This window comes from Caretta caretta, chromosome 21 (genome assembly GCF_965140235.1).
Source record: "Caretta caretta isolate rCarCar2 chromosome 21, rCarCar1.hap1, whole genome shotgun sequence".
Lineage (NCBI taxonomy): Eukaryota > Metazoa > Chordata > Testudines > Cheloniidae > Caretta > Caretta caretta.
Window position 1 is genome coordinate 15,760,133 of NC_134226.1, and position 16,312 is coordinate 15,776,444.

General features: G+C 55.6%; 1 protein-coding gene across 3 annotated transcripts in view; it reads left to right on the top strand.

Moving 5' to 3' along the window:
- The first annotated feature begins 233 nt into the window (after window positions 1-233).
- The window catches only part of SYT2 (synaptotagmin 2), a 195,842-nt gene continuing 179,763 nt past the window's right edge, over window positions 234-16,312 (top strand). For 2 of the 3 annotated variants that reach the window (XM_048826715.2, XM_048826716.2), the window contains exon 1: window positions 235-357. The gene's annotated coding sequence lies outside the window, so the exon portion shown is untranslated. Of the gene's footprint in view, window positions 358-16,312 lie in introns of all 3 variants that reach the window. The other variant, XM_048826722.2, reaches the window with a different exon arrangement.

Below are 16,312 nucleotides of genomic sequence, written 5' to 3' on the forward strand. Positions count from 1 at the left end.
CAGCGCAGTGACCTGCCCCCGGCGCGGCGCCAGCCCCATTTCCCTCCCGCGGCGCGCAGCAAAGCCGGGCTGGGGTGGGGGGCGCTGGGGCGGGGCGGGGCGGGGGGATGGGCCGCCCCGCGGTGGGGAGGAGCTGTGGGCGGCGGGGGGGGGGGGCGCAGCCTTCCTCCCCCCTCCCGACCCCGCTCCATTAACGCAGATGCTTTAGCCAATGAGGTGGGAGCGCTGCGCTCCGACGACGCACGGGAGCCCCGGCGGGCTGGTGGGTAGCGCGACTCTGCCGCATTCGGGGCTCGAGCTGCCGGAGCCCAGGCTCGGGGCGTCCTGGTCCCGCGCCGGCTCCGCTCCCGCAGGCGGGTGAGTTTCCCGGCTCTGCGGCAGGGTCCGGGGCGCTGCTGCCCGCCCCGGCTTGGCGCCCCTGGGTGGGCTTGGGGCGCGGCGGAGGGAAAGAGCTCCCTGAAGTTTGCTTGTTTTCTCCCTGGGAAGGGGAGCGGCGCTGGGTGCTGCTGGGGGGGCTCCTGGGCCCGCTGGCTGACTCGGGGGGCGCCTGGTTTGCAGCGGGCATATTTGTGCCCGGGCACCTCTACACTGGGCACGGGCAGTTCAGAGCCCCGGCGCCGCTGGGCTTGCTGCATCAGTTGTTGAAAGTATAACAATTGCCTGAGCCCCGGCCCCTCTTTCATTGCCGGTGAAGCCCAGGGGCTGGAGAGCCTAGCCTGTGGCATGCGGGCTTGGCAGGGGGACCCTCGCCTCCGGGCGCTGCGGAGAAGGAGAGATGTGGGGGTGATTTCAAGGTTCCAGCCAGGAAGTGGCTCCAGCCCGGGGTTGGTCCTGACCGGGAAGACTCCTGAGCACTGGTTAGGGTAAAGCAAGAAGTGCAGGGGTGATGCTGCAGGGCTGGCGTCTCTTGTCTCAAGGCTGCAATTCGGGGGCTTCCCTCAGGCAGGACACAGGGCTTGGGATCCCAAGGGGTGCTGGCGAGACAAGGAGGGAAGTGAGAACAGAACGTTTCCCACTGGTCTCTGGCCTGCCTGTGGGTCACGCGGGCAGCCTGGGCTGGGTCTGAAGCCCCAGAGAGGATCTGGAGCATCTGTGCTCATGCCAGCTTGCTGTACGATGCCACTAGTGTATGGGGGGGCGATTACACAGTGGGTGCCTGCCGCCTGCAGGGTCCCTGGAGAGCAAACAAACTTTCTGGCTGCCTGCCTGTGGTGTGAGGAAGGGGTGGATTCAGGGGTGTCCTTTCATGGGTAAGATGGGCCAGCTCCGAACAGCCCTGAGCTTTGATCCCAGTCACCCTACAACGGGCCACATCCAAACCCTGGATCTAAGCAGCCCCTTCCCTGGGACCCACTGTGTACCCTTGGTTGGTGCGCGTGGCCATCCCCGCTCTCCGAGGGACCCTTAGGCCAGTGGCACCATGTGCCGTGTTGCTGCAGAAAGAAGGGCTCCCCATCCCCTTCCAGGAGTGCACCACTGATGGGATGAACCCACTGCGCCAAAGTGAAGCATGTCAGTACCAGGCGTGCTGAGCGTGTCCGCACCGGGGGGAAGATGAGAACGAGTGTCTCTGGGCACGCAGCTGGGAGCGGGGCCCGGAGCAGGCCAGAATGGGTCAGAAAAGCGAGGCTGGGGAGTGGGACAAGGGCAGGAATGAGAAAAAGGTGACGGGAGGAAGCGAGCGCAGATGAAGGCGGGCGAGAGCGTGCCAGCCCTATATGCCAGCCGCTGGTGTGGGGCTGAGGCCAGCGCCTCGGTTTGTGTAGGGGTCGCTCCATGACAGCACGCTCCATTGCTGAGGGGAGGCGTTTCTCTGGGTGATTTGCAGCAGGAAGAAAGTGAGAGCCCAGTAGGCCTGAGTGGGCCCCGTGGGGTGGGGTCTGGGAGAGACAGTGCAGTGACTCTGACGGCTTCACGCCAGCGTCATTGGGGGCAGGGTCCATCTCTCATGTCCCAGGGGATGCAGCAGATTAAATACCAGCGCCAAGCAGAGACTGTCAACCCCTCCCGCCCCCCCGGCCCCTGTCATTCCCCCCCTTGCCAGCAGTGCCTAGGAAGAATTGCTGGCAGAGGCGTCTCTGTCTCCTTGCCAGCTGCTGAGAGGAGGGTCACTCTCCGAGCTCTCAGTCTATTACCGCACTGGAGCACTTACAAGATGAGGCGGGAGATACCAACTCCCTACTCTTGAGTCATTAGCGCTGCCTGTCCACGACAAGGCTGGGTCTCCTCCTGCTGCAGCCGGGTCGGGCTTGCAGTCTCAGTGGGCAGAGATGGGCTGGGATTGCAGCCCGATGGCCCAGCCTGGCACCCCCAAACAATCAGGTTAGGCCAGCCAGAGCAAGGGGGAATCAGGGTTCTCTCCAAAGGCAGGGACTGGGCAGAGCTGACGCGTGAGCATTATAACTTGTTAGAGCAGGATGGTCTAGCCAGGACTCCTGGGTGCTATTCCCAGCCCTAGGGAGAGAGTGTAGTCTAGTGGTTAGCAATGGCTATTAGCCAGGATGGTCAGGGACACAACCCCCATGCTCTGCATGTCCCTGAACCTCTGACTGCCAGATGCTGGGACTGGACAACAGGGGATGGATCACTCCACTATTGCCGTGTTCTGTTCATTCCCTCTGAAGCACCTGGCATTGGCCACTGGGCTAGATGGACCACTGGTCTGACTCAGGGTGGCCGTTCTGATGTGGTGCTCTTGTTAAAGCAGGAGGGGTAGGGGAGAGGGGGCCGGACTGGGCCAGGATTTGGTCTCCTGTGGTGTTTATGCTGAAAGGTGTTTCCCTTGGTTGGTAGGCTCCCAATTCTGGAGTGGGCATAGTTGCCCCCTGTCCCCAGGGGGGCTGTGCCAGCTGCTATTCACTTTGCCTCTTTTCTTTTGCTAGGTTCAGTGGGTGTCAATGCTGCTGGTGAGGGGGGTGTAGGGTGGGGCGCGAGTGCCCCACTGCTCGGGAGAGGTGCCAGGACTGTAGGGTTGTGTGTGGTGGTCTTGGAGGTGGAGGAGTACCCAGCCGCGGGGAGGGGGAGGGGGAGGGGAAGGAAGGGATGCCTAGTTGTGTGTGTGTGTGAAAGGGGATCCCGGGATGGGAGTGTCCCGGGGGGGTAGGGGGGGTGTTCCAGTGGGCTCTACCGTATAACCAGCAGCACCAGAAATTGGTGGCCGTGTTCACACGGCACGAGCATGTCCGGGCTCTGACCCCTCTTGTTCTAAGAAGGGCCTGTCTGGCTGTGACGTGGCTGACGTTGTTGGCGTGGGCACCCTGTTCTCTGGCAGCTTCGTTCCGTCTGGGCAGAGAGGGGGTGTTTCATACCCTTCTGGGAGCCCTGTCACTGGGAGTCCAGCCTGCAGCCACGGACTGCCCCAGCTGGGACCTTGCTACAGCTTGGGTTAGGGGGCATTCTCCCCTTGCAGACAATGCTGACCCCAATGCCCCAGGAGCGCGCTGCAGGGAGCCGGCAGGGGACTCAGTAGGGGGCGCTCTCCCCTCTGAGTCAGTGCTGACCCCCATGCCCCAGCACGGTGCTAGGGGTGCTGTGCGGCAAAATGGGGGGATGGTTTTGGTGAGACATCAAGCCTAGGCCCTCCCCACTCATGGGCTGCTGGTGCTTTCCATCTGAGCAGAGGAATTAAAGCTGGTGCCCTGCCCACGTCCAGTGATTACGTTCTGCTGAACTGAATTCCCCCTGCAGTTTCAGTTGGATACGATATTCTCCTTCGCTTCCTGCCCTAACGTAGTGTCGTGTTCTTGTGCACTGCTACACAGTAGCCACGACCCACCCAAGAGACGGCTGCATTTCAGCCATGGAATAAGTAAGGCCTCTCTGTTCTGTACGCACCACCCAAAGGAATCGTGACGCTGAATGAATGAATGCCGGCAAAGTGCTTTGAGATCACCATGTGCTATAGAAGTGAGTGTCATTATTATGGCTGGCATTTGACAAAGGGGGAAACTGAGGCAGGGAAACTGCATGTGCCTCAGGCCACACAGCAGAGCCCAAAATAGAACCCATAAGGCCAGACTGCCAGTCCCCTCTAACTGCTAGACCAGGCCACCTTCCTATGAGACTTGAAAGACAAGGTTCTGCTCCCCAGAGCCCACGATAACATAAGGAGAGTGGAATGGTTGCATTAACCCCGTCAGTGCTGAGCCACATCTCTGTGAAACACCTCCCCCTCCCACCCCCTTGCAGCGTGGCTGGATGCAGCTGGTAGACCTGGGCCTCTGACTGCCAGATGCTGGGACTGGAGGACAGGGGATGGATCACTTGATAACTGCCCTGTTCTGTTCATTTCCTTTGAAGTATCTGGCACAGGCCACTATCAGAAAACAGGATACTGGGCTAGATGGATCATTGGTCTGACCCAATATGGCTGTTCTTATGTCTCCTGTTCTCTGGCAGCATGTGGCCAGGGCTCACTCTTCCCCCCCCAGAAGCAGGAAAAGGGGTTAGGACCCAAGCAAGAGTCTAACCCGGGTTGGGTAAGTGACTTGCGCAAGGTCACACAATGAGTCAGTGGCAGAGCTGGGATGACAGCCGAGTTGGGTCTGGCTGAGAGTACCATGATCAGTGTATTAGCCAAGGCTAGTTCCCTGGCCCCATTACTGCTCCCCTTGCACACAGGACCCCTGGGGCAGGGGGGCGTGCAGCACGGATGCCTGGCATCTCACAGTCCCAAATGCCTTGGGAACTTTCCCCTTCCTTGGAGGAAGTGAAGGGATGGGGCAGGAAGGGGAGTGATGCTGCTGCACATGCTGCTATGCTCTGACTGGTCGCAACAGCCATGTGGGGAACCCCAGCTACTCCTGTGTTTAGCCATGTTAGCTTGGCCCAGAGCAGCTGCCTGCCATAGGCCCTGGTGGGTGGTTTAGAGCTCAGGATAGACCTGGAGTGGGGGATCGGAACCAAAATCCAGGGTCCCACCTCCCTGAGCTCCGTGAGAGAAACAGGAGTTCTGCATCCCAACCTTGCAGCTTGGGTCCATCTCTGTCTGTGCTACGATCTTCCCACCTGGCTACAAAGACTCCTCCCCGAGAGAGAGAAGGGTTAGGGAGGTGGAGGGCGGCAGGAGGAGTTTATCCACAGGCAGGCAGCCTGCACTTCACTCCCCCCGCCCCACCCCAAACCTCTCATCTAGCCGCAGCCAGGTTTCGGCGGGCGGATTCCTCGGTGCATGGGGATGTGCCTGTCCCATGGGTGGTCGAGTGGCCTGCAATCAGGGGGCCCGACTTGGCACCTCCTATGATGAGTGTTCACAATGCATCCTGGATCTTCATTGCCAATCAGGCAGCTGCGTTCATCCCTCGGGGTGTGGGAGCTTGAGTGGGGGGAACTGCTTTGGAAAGCCCCTCAGAACCCTCCAGTCTTTCTCCCCCCCTCACCCCTCCCGCCCAGCTTGTGCAGCTTGGTGTTCACCAGTTCGGAGCCACTGGGAACTGACTGGGCCATGCAGATGCCTCTCTGCAGTGGTGGAGTGCTGTGGTCACCGCCCGGTGCCTGTCGCTTAACGAGCGCAGGGTTTTATTTGTTAATTCTTTGTTGCTGAGATGATGCTGCAGATTTCTTTTTTCCCCTCCTGGCACCAGAAACTACAGAAAAGCAGCAACGGGTAGGAAGGGTCACTTGCCGTCTGCTGCATCATTTCTCTGTAGCACGTGTCCTTTGAAGGAGACTCTCTGTAATTGCTGGCTGCTCTAATGAGATAGGAGCAGTAGTTAATACTCTGCGTTTGCCTGTCACTTGAGAATCTCAAAGCACTTTGCAAAAATGTCGTTATCCTGCTTTTCAAATGGGGGAAACTGAGGCATAGAGCAAAGGCGTGACATTCCCAAGGTCCTAGCTGTGATTTAGTTGTGGAGTCAGACTTCCTAGGTCTTCCTGCCTTTCAAACGATATTACTGCTACTCCGCCAGAACAAAACCTACCGAAACACTCGTCCAGGCCTTTTTGCTCACTGATTTCAAAGTGCTTTACCAAGAGAAGTCAGTGTTTACTCCCCATTTTACAGATGGCGAAACTGAGGCAAAGAGTGGGGCGGTGGCTTCCCTGAAGTTACATAGCAAGTCAGTGCGAGAGCCAGGCTTAGAACCCCAGTCTCTTGGCCTGCAGTTATATGTTTGATCCACTGGACCACACTGACCTTCCTTGGTGTAGCTAGAGAGAAGCTGTCATGATGTCCAGTTTCTCCATGACGGGCTTGCTTTCTGTGAGCATCAGCCCCCAACACACCAGCGGCAACCTAGCGTTGCTATTGTTAGGTGTATTACAGTAGCACCAGGACCCCTTTGCGCTAGGGGCTGTACGCACAATTGAGCCAAAGGAAGAAGATGAAAAGACTCTTGCTGAGTGGGCTAATTAGCGCTGGTTGGGGTAGCCAATGGGATGCCAACACATCTCCTCAGCTCGGAAGCGGACTGAGACCCAAATGGTGCCTTGCGCACTGGGGTCATGCGGCAGCCATCGGCTGTGGGTCACTGCTGCCTGGGGCTCCGTTTCAGGGGCTGGGAGGCTCCATTCCCATTCTCAGCCCTTTGGGCCATCAAGTGCCCCCGTCTTTATGTTTTAAAAGGGAATGACAGCTGGAATGTTGTGCCTGTGAAAACGGGGCTTGGCAGCGCTGTCTGGGGCCGGAGGGACTGTTAGCATGGCCAGATGCTATCTCAGCAGCACTCACCCACCTTTCTGTGCAAGGGCCTGGGAAATCTGCCTCCTGCTCCTTCTCTTCTTCTCCCCTCTTCCTCCCTCCCCATCTGCGTCTTGCTCAGTTTGGGCAAAGGACTCCTCTCTGGGGACGTGCCATGACTTAAGGAGAGGGCTAGTGGGAGCCAGAGAGAACCACAAGGTCTGTCCAGGTTCTGCAGCCTCACTAGAGACTCCCCTTTGTATCCATTACAGCCCAGTCCTGGCTCTTCTCCATTGCAAGGAGCTCTCCAGGCTGATCCTGGGAGGTGCTGAGTGCCAGCGAGCTTGCTCCCCTGCAGGCCAGTACCAGTGGCAGGCGAGTAGGTGTCCCGTGGCGCTCCCGGGAGGGGTAGTGCCTCGTCTCTGGAGATAACTGGGAAGGGAAGGTCGCTCAGGGTGTGTCTGTTCTCCAAGGGAGCCCTCTGCCAACCCTGCTGCTTGCTGAACCCACGCCTGTACCGTTATTCTGGGGACCCTTCCCACGATGATGTTGGGCAGCGGGCCTGACCTAAAGCACACACAGTGGAAACATGCCCGCTGACTTCCAGGGGCAGGATTTGGCCCTCGTGTCCCCAGCTCCTGTTACTGGATCACGACAACTGTGATTTTAAGTGTTTTCCCAGCAAGCTCCAGCTCCTGGAGTCAGGTGGTTCTGGGAGGGTCACCATTCAGTTCCTAGCCCTCCTGGTTGTAAAGAAGAGCTGGAAAAGACGGCCAAAGGCTGTGGCACCAGCAGGCAAATAAACAGAACCCAGCACGTGTTACTTTTGAGGTCTTGTGATTTTTTTTTTTAAAGCAATAACCATGGTTTCTGGAGGCTCAATTCAGGAGTTTTGAATGCTAGGAACCGACAGGGCTGTGCATGGGAGCTCACATCTTGGCCAATTGGCTCATGCAGCCGCTGTGTGCTGCTGGGACCAGGAGAGCCATCTCAGCTGGGAGAGAAGTTGAATTCTGCAAAGTTATTCTCCACCCTTGGTTATGAGGGTCACTTCGCAGAGGCCGTGGCCCCATATGCTCTCGGCTCACCTAGTCTGGGCCTCAGGTCCACGACCCGTCCCAGAGGAGGTTGCAGTTCCCAAAGCGCCGTTTGATCATTACCCCTAATAACGGTGTTATCACTTGGATTGAGATGTTTCAGATGCTGTGGCTAATTTTGCTCATCATGCTTCCCTTAGTTTATAATGGGATTTTGAGAACGTCACGCGTCCTAAAGTATTGGATACAATCAGCATAATTTCCCATTTATTAATTAAACCTTCAAGGCCAATTCAGACAGCGCGCGGTTGGACTTGGAGCCGTCTTCCCATCGCAACCATCGAAGTGCTGGTTCCCCTCTGCAGTCGAGAGACGGGCTAACAGCCCCGCTCTTTGGCACCAACGTTTTTCCCACAATGCTTAGGATTCAAATCCCTTTGGACCTCGGTGAGGCCACACGCATCATGGGCTTGTGCTTGTCCCTTTGAGGGCTGGAATCTGGTGGAGAATTCTCCTTGTGGAAGGGAACCCTCTGTCAGCAGAGGCAGTTCTGCCGGTCCGTGGGAAACCCACCATGCAAGGGGAGGGAAGGTGGGAGGGAGGGCCATGGTGGAGCACCAGAAGCAGAAATTAGGGTAGCCTCCCTGCCCCTCTAACTTCTGCCTGGACCAGGTGGCCCGAGATCAGGGAAGCACAACCAGCTCCCTACCGCCATGCCTGTCCACTGAGTCAGAGTGTAGCTGATGTGACTTAAATAGTAATAAATATTATTTATATTACCGTCAAGGCCAGGAGCCTCAGCCACAATTCAGGACCTCCTGGTGCTGTACAGACACACACAACAGACAGACTGTCTCTGCCGCAAGGAGCTGACATTCTAAGCATAAGACCTGAGACAGCTGATGCCCACAGCCAGACAGGGGAGTACGAGGAGTTAGCATGACGGACCATTGTCTTGGCACACCAGTGGCCTGCTCATGGCCGAGTTTTGTGTAGGGTTTGAGAAGAAGGAGGTGGCTTTGTGGATGTTTACGGGGAGCTCCCCCCATCGTGAAGGGGAGCTGGGGAGACAGCACGAAGGTGGTCGTTGGAAAACAGAACGAGCGGGCAATGGAGGCTGGCAGCATTGGCCGACTGGAGGCGAGCATCGAGAGCCCAGTAGCAAATGAGAGATCAGAAGCAGAGTGGGGACTGACTGGGAAGGGCCTTGACAAGCAGCTTAGGGTTGGTGGAGGACGATGTTGGTGAAAGGAAGGGATGCTTGCATCCACTTACATCCTCTGACCACCTCCTCCTGGTCGCTGCAAGCCCTGCCGTGCCCTCCCTTCAACTCACTTGCCGGTAGATACCTACCCCTCCTGCCACGGCACCTCGGAGTCCATGCCTGGGGCTTTGTGGGGTAGATGCCTTTGTTTCCAGTTCTGCTCTCCGTGCTCGCTCCAGGGGCCCCACAGAGGCTGGCAGAATGACTCCCTTAGCCAGGCCTGCTGCATATGGACCTGTGTGAATTGCACAGCCTGGGGATCAGCTCCAGCCTCATCTCCTGTTCACGCAGGAAACCTCCATTGGGATGTGCAGCCGCTTCGTGGCTGGCTTTGGCTGCAATGAACTGAGCAGCAAGGGTCAGGCCAGACTGAATGTGAGCTGCTCAGAGAACCGCTTGATAGATTGAGCCCTCGCGCTGCTTGCAGAGACACTTAAAAAGCTCCCTTTTGACCTTGTCCTCTGAACAGAGGGTAGGGATTGCACACGCTGTGGAGGAACGACCTTGGAGCACTAACTTCTGGGGGGTCTGAAAGAGGTGGCGGGGTAGGGGTGGGTGTTGAACTGGTAGAGCTAGGTGCGTGCAGCACGACACACATCAGCGGGAGAAAAATCGGGGGGTAAGTAGAACTGGCTGGATTATTTCTTTACAAGTTTGCTGCTTTTTTTCCCCCATTTGCAAATTGTTCCTAAAGTAATGCTGGGCTCTCAGCCGTGGGGATGGAACCTGCGACTCCTGGTTCTAAAAGCACCAGCCTCTAACGCCTGAGCCAGAATGCCAGTTCTGCTAGCCAAGGCTGCAGTAGGCTCTCTCTGTGCCCCAGCCACCACTGGGGGGACGAGCACGCAGCACTAAGTGTGGGTGATACATGCTGTTAATTTCTGGGTGGATGCATCCTGTGCAGAGAAGTCACTTAAGTCCCAGTTAAGCCCCTGAGGGTCTGGTTTTCCAAAGAGCTCAGTTCCCATATAGGCAGCTAAATAAGTGTCCAGATTTTCAATGATTCAGCATACTGGGGACTGAGCACTTCTGCAAATCGGCCCCCTCCTTTGGTGCCTAAATGGGCGGAGGGCTCTGGTGAAATTCTGCCCCAGTTGTGGGTGCTGAGCCCCTGGAAATCTGGATCTCTGCTCTGCTCTCGACAATCCGACCTCCCGCGGGCTGGCTCCCGGGACTGGGGTGAATTTCACCTTCTGCGAATAGTGCGGAGGGACAATTTTCAGCCTTGCTCCCGGTGAGCAGTTTGTGGTTTCTGATTTGTCCCCTAAGTCGTGGTATGGGGTTTTGCTCCCTGATTGGGTGACTGTAGCTCTTTAATGCGGTGAATCGCATGGCACTCAGACTGGCAAACAGTCTGTGCTCTCGCTCCTGTAGCAACAGGGGGTGTCGCTCTGATTTTGAGGGGTTCTGTAGGAAAATAATCAGGTAATCACAGAATCTCAGGGTTGGAAGGGACCTCAGGAGGTCATCTAGTCCAACCCCCTGCTCAAAGCAGGACCAATCCCCATTTTTTGCCCCGGATCAACTTAACAGCCCCCTCAAGGATTGAACTCACAACCCTGGGTTTAGCAGGCACTGGCTGCGTTGTCTTCCCAGCTTAGCCACAGACTTCCTGTGTGGCCTTGGGCATGTCACTTAGGGCTGGATTTTCAAAGGTATTTAGGCTCCTAACTGCCAGTGAAATCAGTGGGCGTTGGTAGGGTTGCCAACTTTCTAGTCGCACAGAACCAAACTAGCCCCGCCCCTTTCCTGAGGCCCCACCCCTGCTCACTACATTCCCCCTCCCTCGGTGGCTTGCTGTCCCCCACCCTCACTAATTTTCACTGGGCAAGGGCAGGGGCTTGGGGTGTGGGAGGGGGTGCAGGCTTCGGCTGGGGGTGTGGGCTCTGGGGTGGGGCTGGGGATGAGGGGTTTGGGGTGCAGGAGGGAGCTCCAGACTTGGTGGGGTAGGACCGAGGGATTTGGAGTGTGGGAGAGGGTTGGGGTACAGGGGGTTGAGGGCTCTGGGTTGGGGGTGTGGACTCTAGGTTGGGGCCAGGGATGATGGGTTTGGGGTGCAGGAGGGGGCTCTGGGTTTGGGGGGGGGCAGGGGGTTGGGGCTCAGGTCCTAGGTGGGGGGGACAGGAGGCTCCATGCACCACTCTTGCCCACAGGCACTGCCCCGCCCCCCAGCTCGCATTGGCTGGGAACCGGCCAATGGCAGTGTGGAGCCAGTGCTTGGGGCGGGAGCAGCGTGCAGAGCCCTGTGCCCTCCCCCGCCTAGGAGCTGGACCTGCTAGCCATTTCCGGGGTGCAGTGCAATGCCAGTCAGGACAGTTTGGGACTAGCCTGCCTTAGACCTGCAGCACCACCGACCAGACTTTTAATGGCCCGGTCGGCGGTGCTGACCAGAGCCCAGGGTCCCTTTTCAACCCCAAAAGGTTTTGGTCGAAAACTGGACACCTGGTCACCCTAGGAGTTGGGCACCTACTTATCTTTAAAGATCTGTCCCTTTAGCCTCTCTGTGTCTCAACTATTTCCACCCCCAAAACAGGGGTATAATGATATTAGCTGTTTCCCAGGGGTGTCTGGAGGATGCATCATGTAGTTCCAAAGAGCCCAGAGAAGAGTTTCACTACTCCAGAAATGTGTGCGAAGACCCCCCTGGGCACAAGCCCATGTTACGTACCAGCTAACTGGAATTCCAGCTCATACGTCTCTGCTGCCTTATCAGAGTGAAAACATTCCCCACCTCACGGGCCTGATCCAAAACCTTTTGAAACCAATGGGACTCTCCCCTATGTGCAGTGGACATTGGTGATATTAAATCGAGGGACCAGCAGCACTGGTTCCCATATAGAGGCCCTAGAAACACCTTAATCACCTCGTTTTTAAGGAATCCGAGGAGGAGAATCTCCTAAGTGGGGTTGGAGATATGTTCTGGGGTCGGAGCGTGATGAGTCACTGGGGTGAGAGCAGCCTCCCTCACGCCTGCTGCCAGTACGGCAGTCGATGCTGTCCCTGGAATTGATCTCTGGGTCCTACCCTGGGTCTCCGTGCTGTTAGAGAGAGGCTCTGAGCTCCTGGAGGCATGTCGCTGGCTCGGCCATGCTGGTATTCAGCACAGATCAAATGGCTGTCTGTCAGCAGGCCACTGTGCATGACCGCTCCCCTGTGACGCTGCCCAGAACCATCGCTGCCGGGCAGAACCAGCGATATTGTGCCCTCCAGCTCTTGCAGAAGCTGTCGGAGGAGCCTCTCTGACCCCTGCCTTTCTCCTTCTGTACTGGAGGCTCAACATTGCGCCCGGGCGATAGACCCAGGAAAATGAGACCTCACCCGGCTTCTACAACCCTCATCATAGAATCATAGAATCATAGAATATAAGGGTTGGAAGGGACCCCAGAAGGTCATCTAGTCCAACCCCCTGCTCAAAGCAGGACCAATTCCCAGTTAAATCATCCCAGCCAGGGCTTTGTCAAGCCTGACCTTAAAAACCTCTAAGGAAGGAGATTCTACCACCTCCCTAGGTAACGCATTCCAGTGTTTCACCACCCTCATAGTGAAAAAGTTTTTCCTAATATCCAACCTAAACCTCCCCCACTGCAACTTGAGACCATTACTCCTCGTTCTGTCATCTGATACCATTGAGAACAGTCTAGAGCCATCCTCTTTGGAACCCCCTTTCAGGTAGTTGAAAGCAGCTATCAAATCCCCCCTCATTCTTCTCTTCTGCAGGCTAAACAATCCCAGCTCCCTCAGCCTCTCCTCATAACTCATGTGTTCCAGACCCCTAATCATTTTTGTTGCCCTTCGCTGGACTCTCTCCAATTTATCCACATCCTTCTTGAAGTGTGGGGCCCAAAACTGGACACAGTACTCCAGATGAGGCCTCACCAATGTCGAATAGAGGGGAATGACCATGAGTGACCATGAGTTGGTTGAGTTCAGGATCCTGACACAGGGAAGAAAGGTAAGCAGCACGATACGGACCCTGGACTTCAGGAAAGCAGACTTCGACTCCCTCAGGGAACGGATGGCCAGGATCCCCTGGGGGACTAACTTCAAGGGGAAAGGAGTCCAGGAGAGCTGGCTGTATTTCAAGGAATCCCTGTTGAGGTTACAGGGACAAACCATCCCGATGAGTCGAAAGAATAGTAAATATGGCAGGCGACCAGCTTGGCTTAATGGTGAAATCTTAGCGGATCTTAAACATAAAAAAGAAGCTTACAAGAAGTGGAAGGTTGGACATATGACCAGGGAAGAGTATAAAAATATTGCTAGGGCATGTAGGAATGTTATCAGGAGGGCCAAATCGCACCTGGAGCTGCAGCTAGCCAGAGATGTCAAGAGTAACAAGAAGGGTTTCTTCAGGTATGTTGGCAACAAGAAGAAAGCCAAGGAATGTGTGGGCCCCTTACTGAATGAGGGAGGCAAACTAGTGACAGAGGATGTGGAAAAAGCTAATGTACTCAATGCTTTTTTTGCCTCTGTTTTCACTAACAAGGTCAGCTCCCAGACTGCTACGCTGGGCATCACAAAATGGGGAAGAGATGGCCAGCCCTCTGTGGAGATAGAGGTGGTTAGGGACTTTTTAGAAAAGCTGGACGTGCACAAGTCCATGGGGCCGGACGAGTTGCATCCGAGAGTGCTGAAGGAACTGGCGGCTGTGATTGCAGAGCCATTGGCCATTATCTTTGAAAACTCGTGGCGAACCGGGGAAGTCCCGGATGACTGGAAAAAGGCTAATGTAGTGCCAATCTTTAAAAAAGGGAAGAAGGAGGATCCTGGGAACTACAGGCCAGTCAGCCTCACTTCAGTCCCTGGAAAAATCATGGAGCAGGTCCTCAAAGAATCAATCCTGAAGCACTTGCATGAGAGGAAAGTGATCAGGAACAGCCAGCATGGATTCACCAAGGGAAGGTCATGCCTGACTAATCTAATCGCCTTCTATGATGAGATTACTGGTTCTGTGGATGAAGGGAAAGCAATGGATGTATTGTTTCTTGACTTTAGCAAAGCTTTTGACACGGTCTCCCACAGTATTCTTGTCAGCAAGTTGAGGAAGTATGGGCTGGATGAATGCACTACAAGGTGGGTAGAAAGCTGGCTAGATTGTCGGGCTCAACGGGTAGTGATCAATGGCTCCATGTCTAGTTGGCAGCCGGTATCAAGTGGAGTGCCCCAAGGGTCGGTCCTGGGGCCGGTTTTGTTCAATATCTTCATAAATGATCTGGAGGATGGTGTGGATTGCACTCTCAGCAAATTTGCGGATGATACTAAACTGGGAGGAGTGGTAGATACACTGGAGGGGAGGGATAGGATACAGAAGGACCTAGACAAATTGGAGGATTGGGCCAAAAGAAATCTGATGAGGTTCAATAAGGATAAGTGCAGGGTCCTGCACTTAGGACGGAAGAACCCAATGCACAGCTACAGACTAGGGACCGAATGGCTAGGCAGCAGTTCTGCGGAAAAGGACCTAGGGGTGACAGTGGACGAGAAGCTGGATATGAGTCAGCAGTGTGCCCTTGTTGCCAAGAAGGCCAATGGCATTTTGGGATGTATAAGTAGGGGCATAGCGAGCAGATCGAGGGACGTGATCGTTCCCCTCTATTCGACATTGGTGAGGCCTCATCTGGAGTACTGTGTCCAGTTTTGGGCCCCACACTTCAAGAAGGATGTGGATAATTTGGAGAGAGTCCAGCGAAGGGCAACAAAAATGATTAGGGGTCTGGAACATATGAGTTATGAGGAGAGGCTGAGGGAGCTGGGATTGTTTAGCCTGCAGAAGAGAAGAATGAGGGGGGATTTGATAGCTGTTTTCAACTACCTGAAAGGGGGTTCCAAAGAGGATGGCTCTAGACTGTTCTCAATGGTAGCAGATGACAGAACGAGGAGTAATGGTCTCAAGTTACAGTGGGGGAGGTTTAGATTGGATATTAGGAAAAACTTTTTCACTATGAGGGTGGTGAAACACTGGAATGCGTTACCTAGGGAGGTGGTAGAATCTCCTTCCTTAGAGGTTTTTAAGGTCAGGCTTGACAAAGCCCTGGCTGGGATGATTTAACTGGGAATTGGTCCTGCTTTGAGCAGGGGGTTGGACTAGATGACCTTCTGGGGTCCCTTCCAACCCTTATATTCTATGATTCTATGATTCTATGAATGATCACGTCCCTCGATCTGCTCGCTATGCCCCTACTTATACATCCCAAAATGCCATTGGCCTTCTTGGCAACAAGGGCACACTGCTGACTCATATCCAGCTTCTCGTCCACTGTCACCCCTAGGTCCTTTTCCGCAGAACTGCTGCCTAGCCATTCGGTCCCTAGTCTGTAGCTGTGCATTGGGTTCTTCCGTCCTAAGTGCAGGACCCTGCACTTATCCTTATTGAACCTCATCAGATTTCTTTTGGCCCAATCCTCCAATTTGTCTAGGTCCTTCTGTATCCTATCCCTCCCCTCCAGCGTATCTACCACTCCTCCCAGTTTAGTATCATCCGCAAATTTGCTGAGAGTGCAATCCACACCATCCTCCAGATCATTTATGAAGATATTGAACAAAACCGGCCCCAGGACCGACCCTTGGGGCACTCCACTTGATACCGGGTGCCAGCTAGACATGGAGCCATTGATAACTACCCGTTGAGCCCGACAATCTAGCCAGCTTTCTACCCACCTTGTAGTGCATTCATCCAGCCCATACTTCCTTAACTTGCTGACAAGAATACTGTGGGAGACCGTGTCAAAAGCTTTGCTAAAGTCAAGAAACAAGCTTGACAGCAGCAGCTGGGCACCTCCGAGACATTCGTGAATGTATCCTCCCCGCACACCATCAGCAACCTCCTTGGTTTATGGCTGTGGAACGTGAGACCCCCCAGAGGTGAAGCTGCTCGCTGAAGATCACACAGAGAGCTGACGGCGGAGGTGCTCTCCTGACGCCTAGACCAGGCCCTTAGCCTCAAGAGGGAGCCACTGAGATGAGCAGAAGTGTGAAGAAGCCTGGGGCAAGTCTGCTTCGGTGGCTCAAGACAAAGTGAAATGAGCTTTTGCGCCCCAGCACCGATGCCGTGCAGTGGACGGGGTGGAGAGGGGTAGAGGGCAGATCCCAAAGGCGCTCAGCGAGCGAGACCCCCAGGAGTCACTCCCACAACCCTCGGAGGGACAAATCCCCCCCTGCATCCCACTTCGCAGCTGGAAATTGACACCCCCTGGTGCTAGTTGTGTTAAGGGAAGGCGACAAGACTCCCCCCATTCCACTGGTCCAAGGCCCAAGGCTACCCCAAGGCCCAGGTAGCTCAGGCAGGGGTGCACAGAGTCCCCTGTACAGGTGTCCAATCCAAGTCACAGCCTAGCCCTTACACTCCATGGGGCACGTGTTAAAGCTGCATGTCCGCGTGCTGTGGAGGGGGAC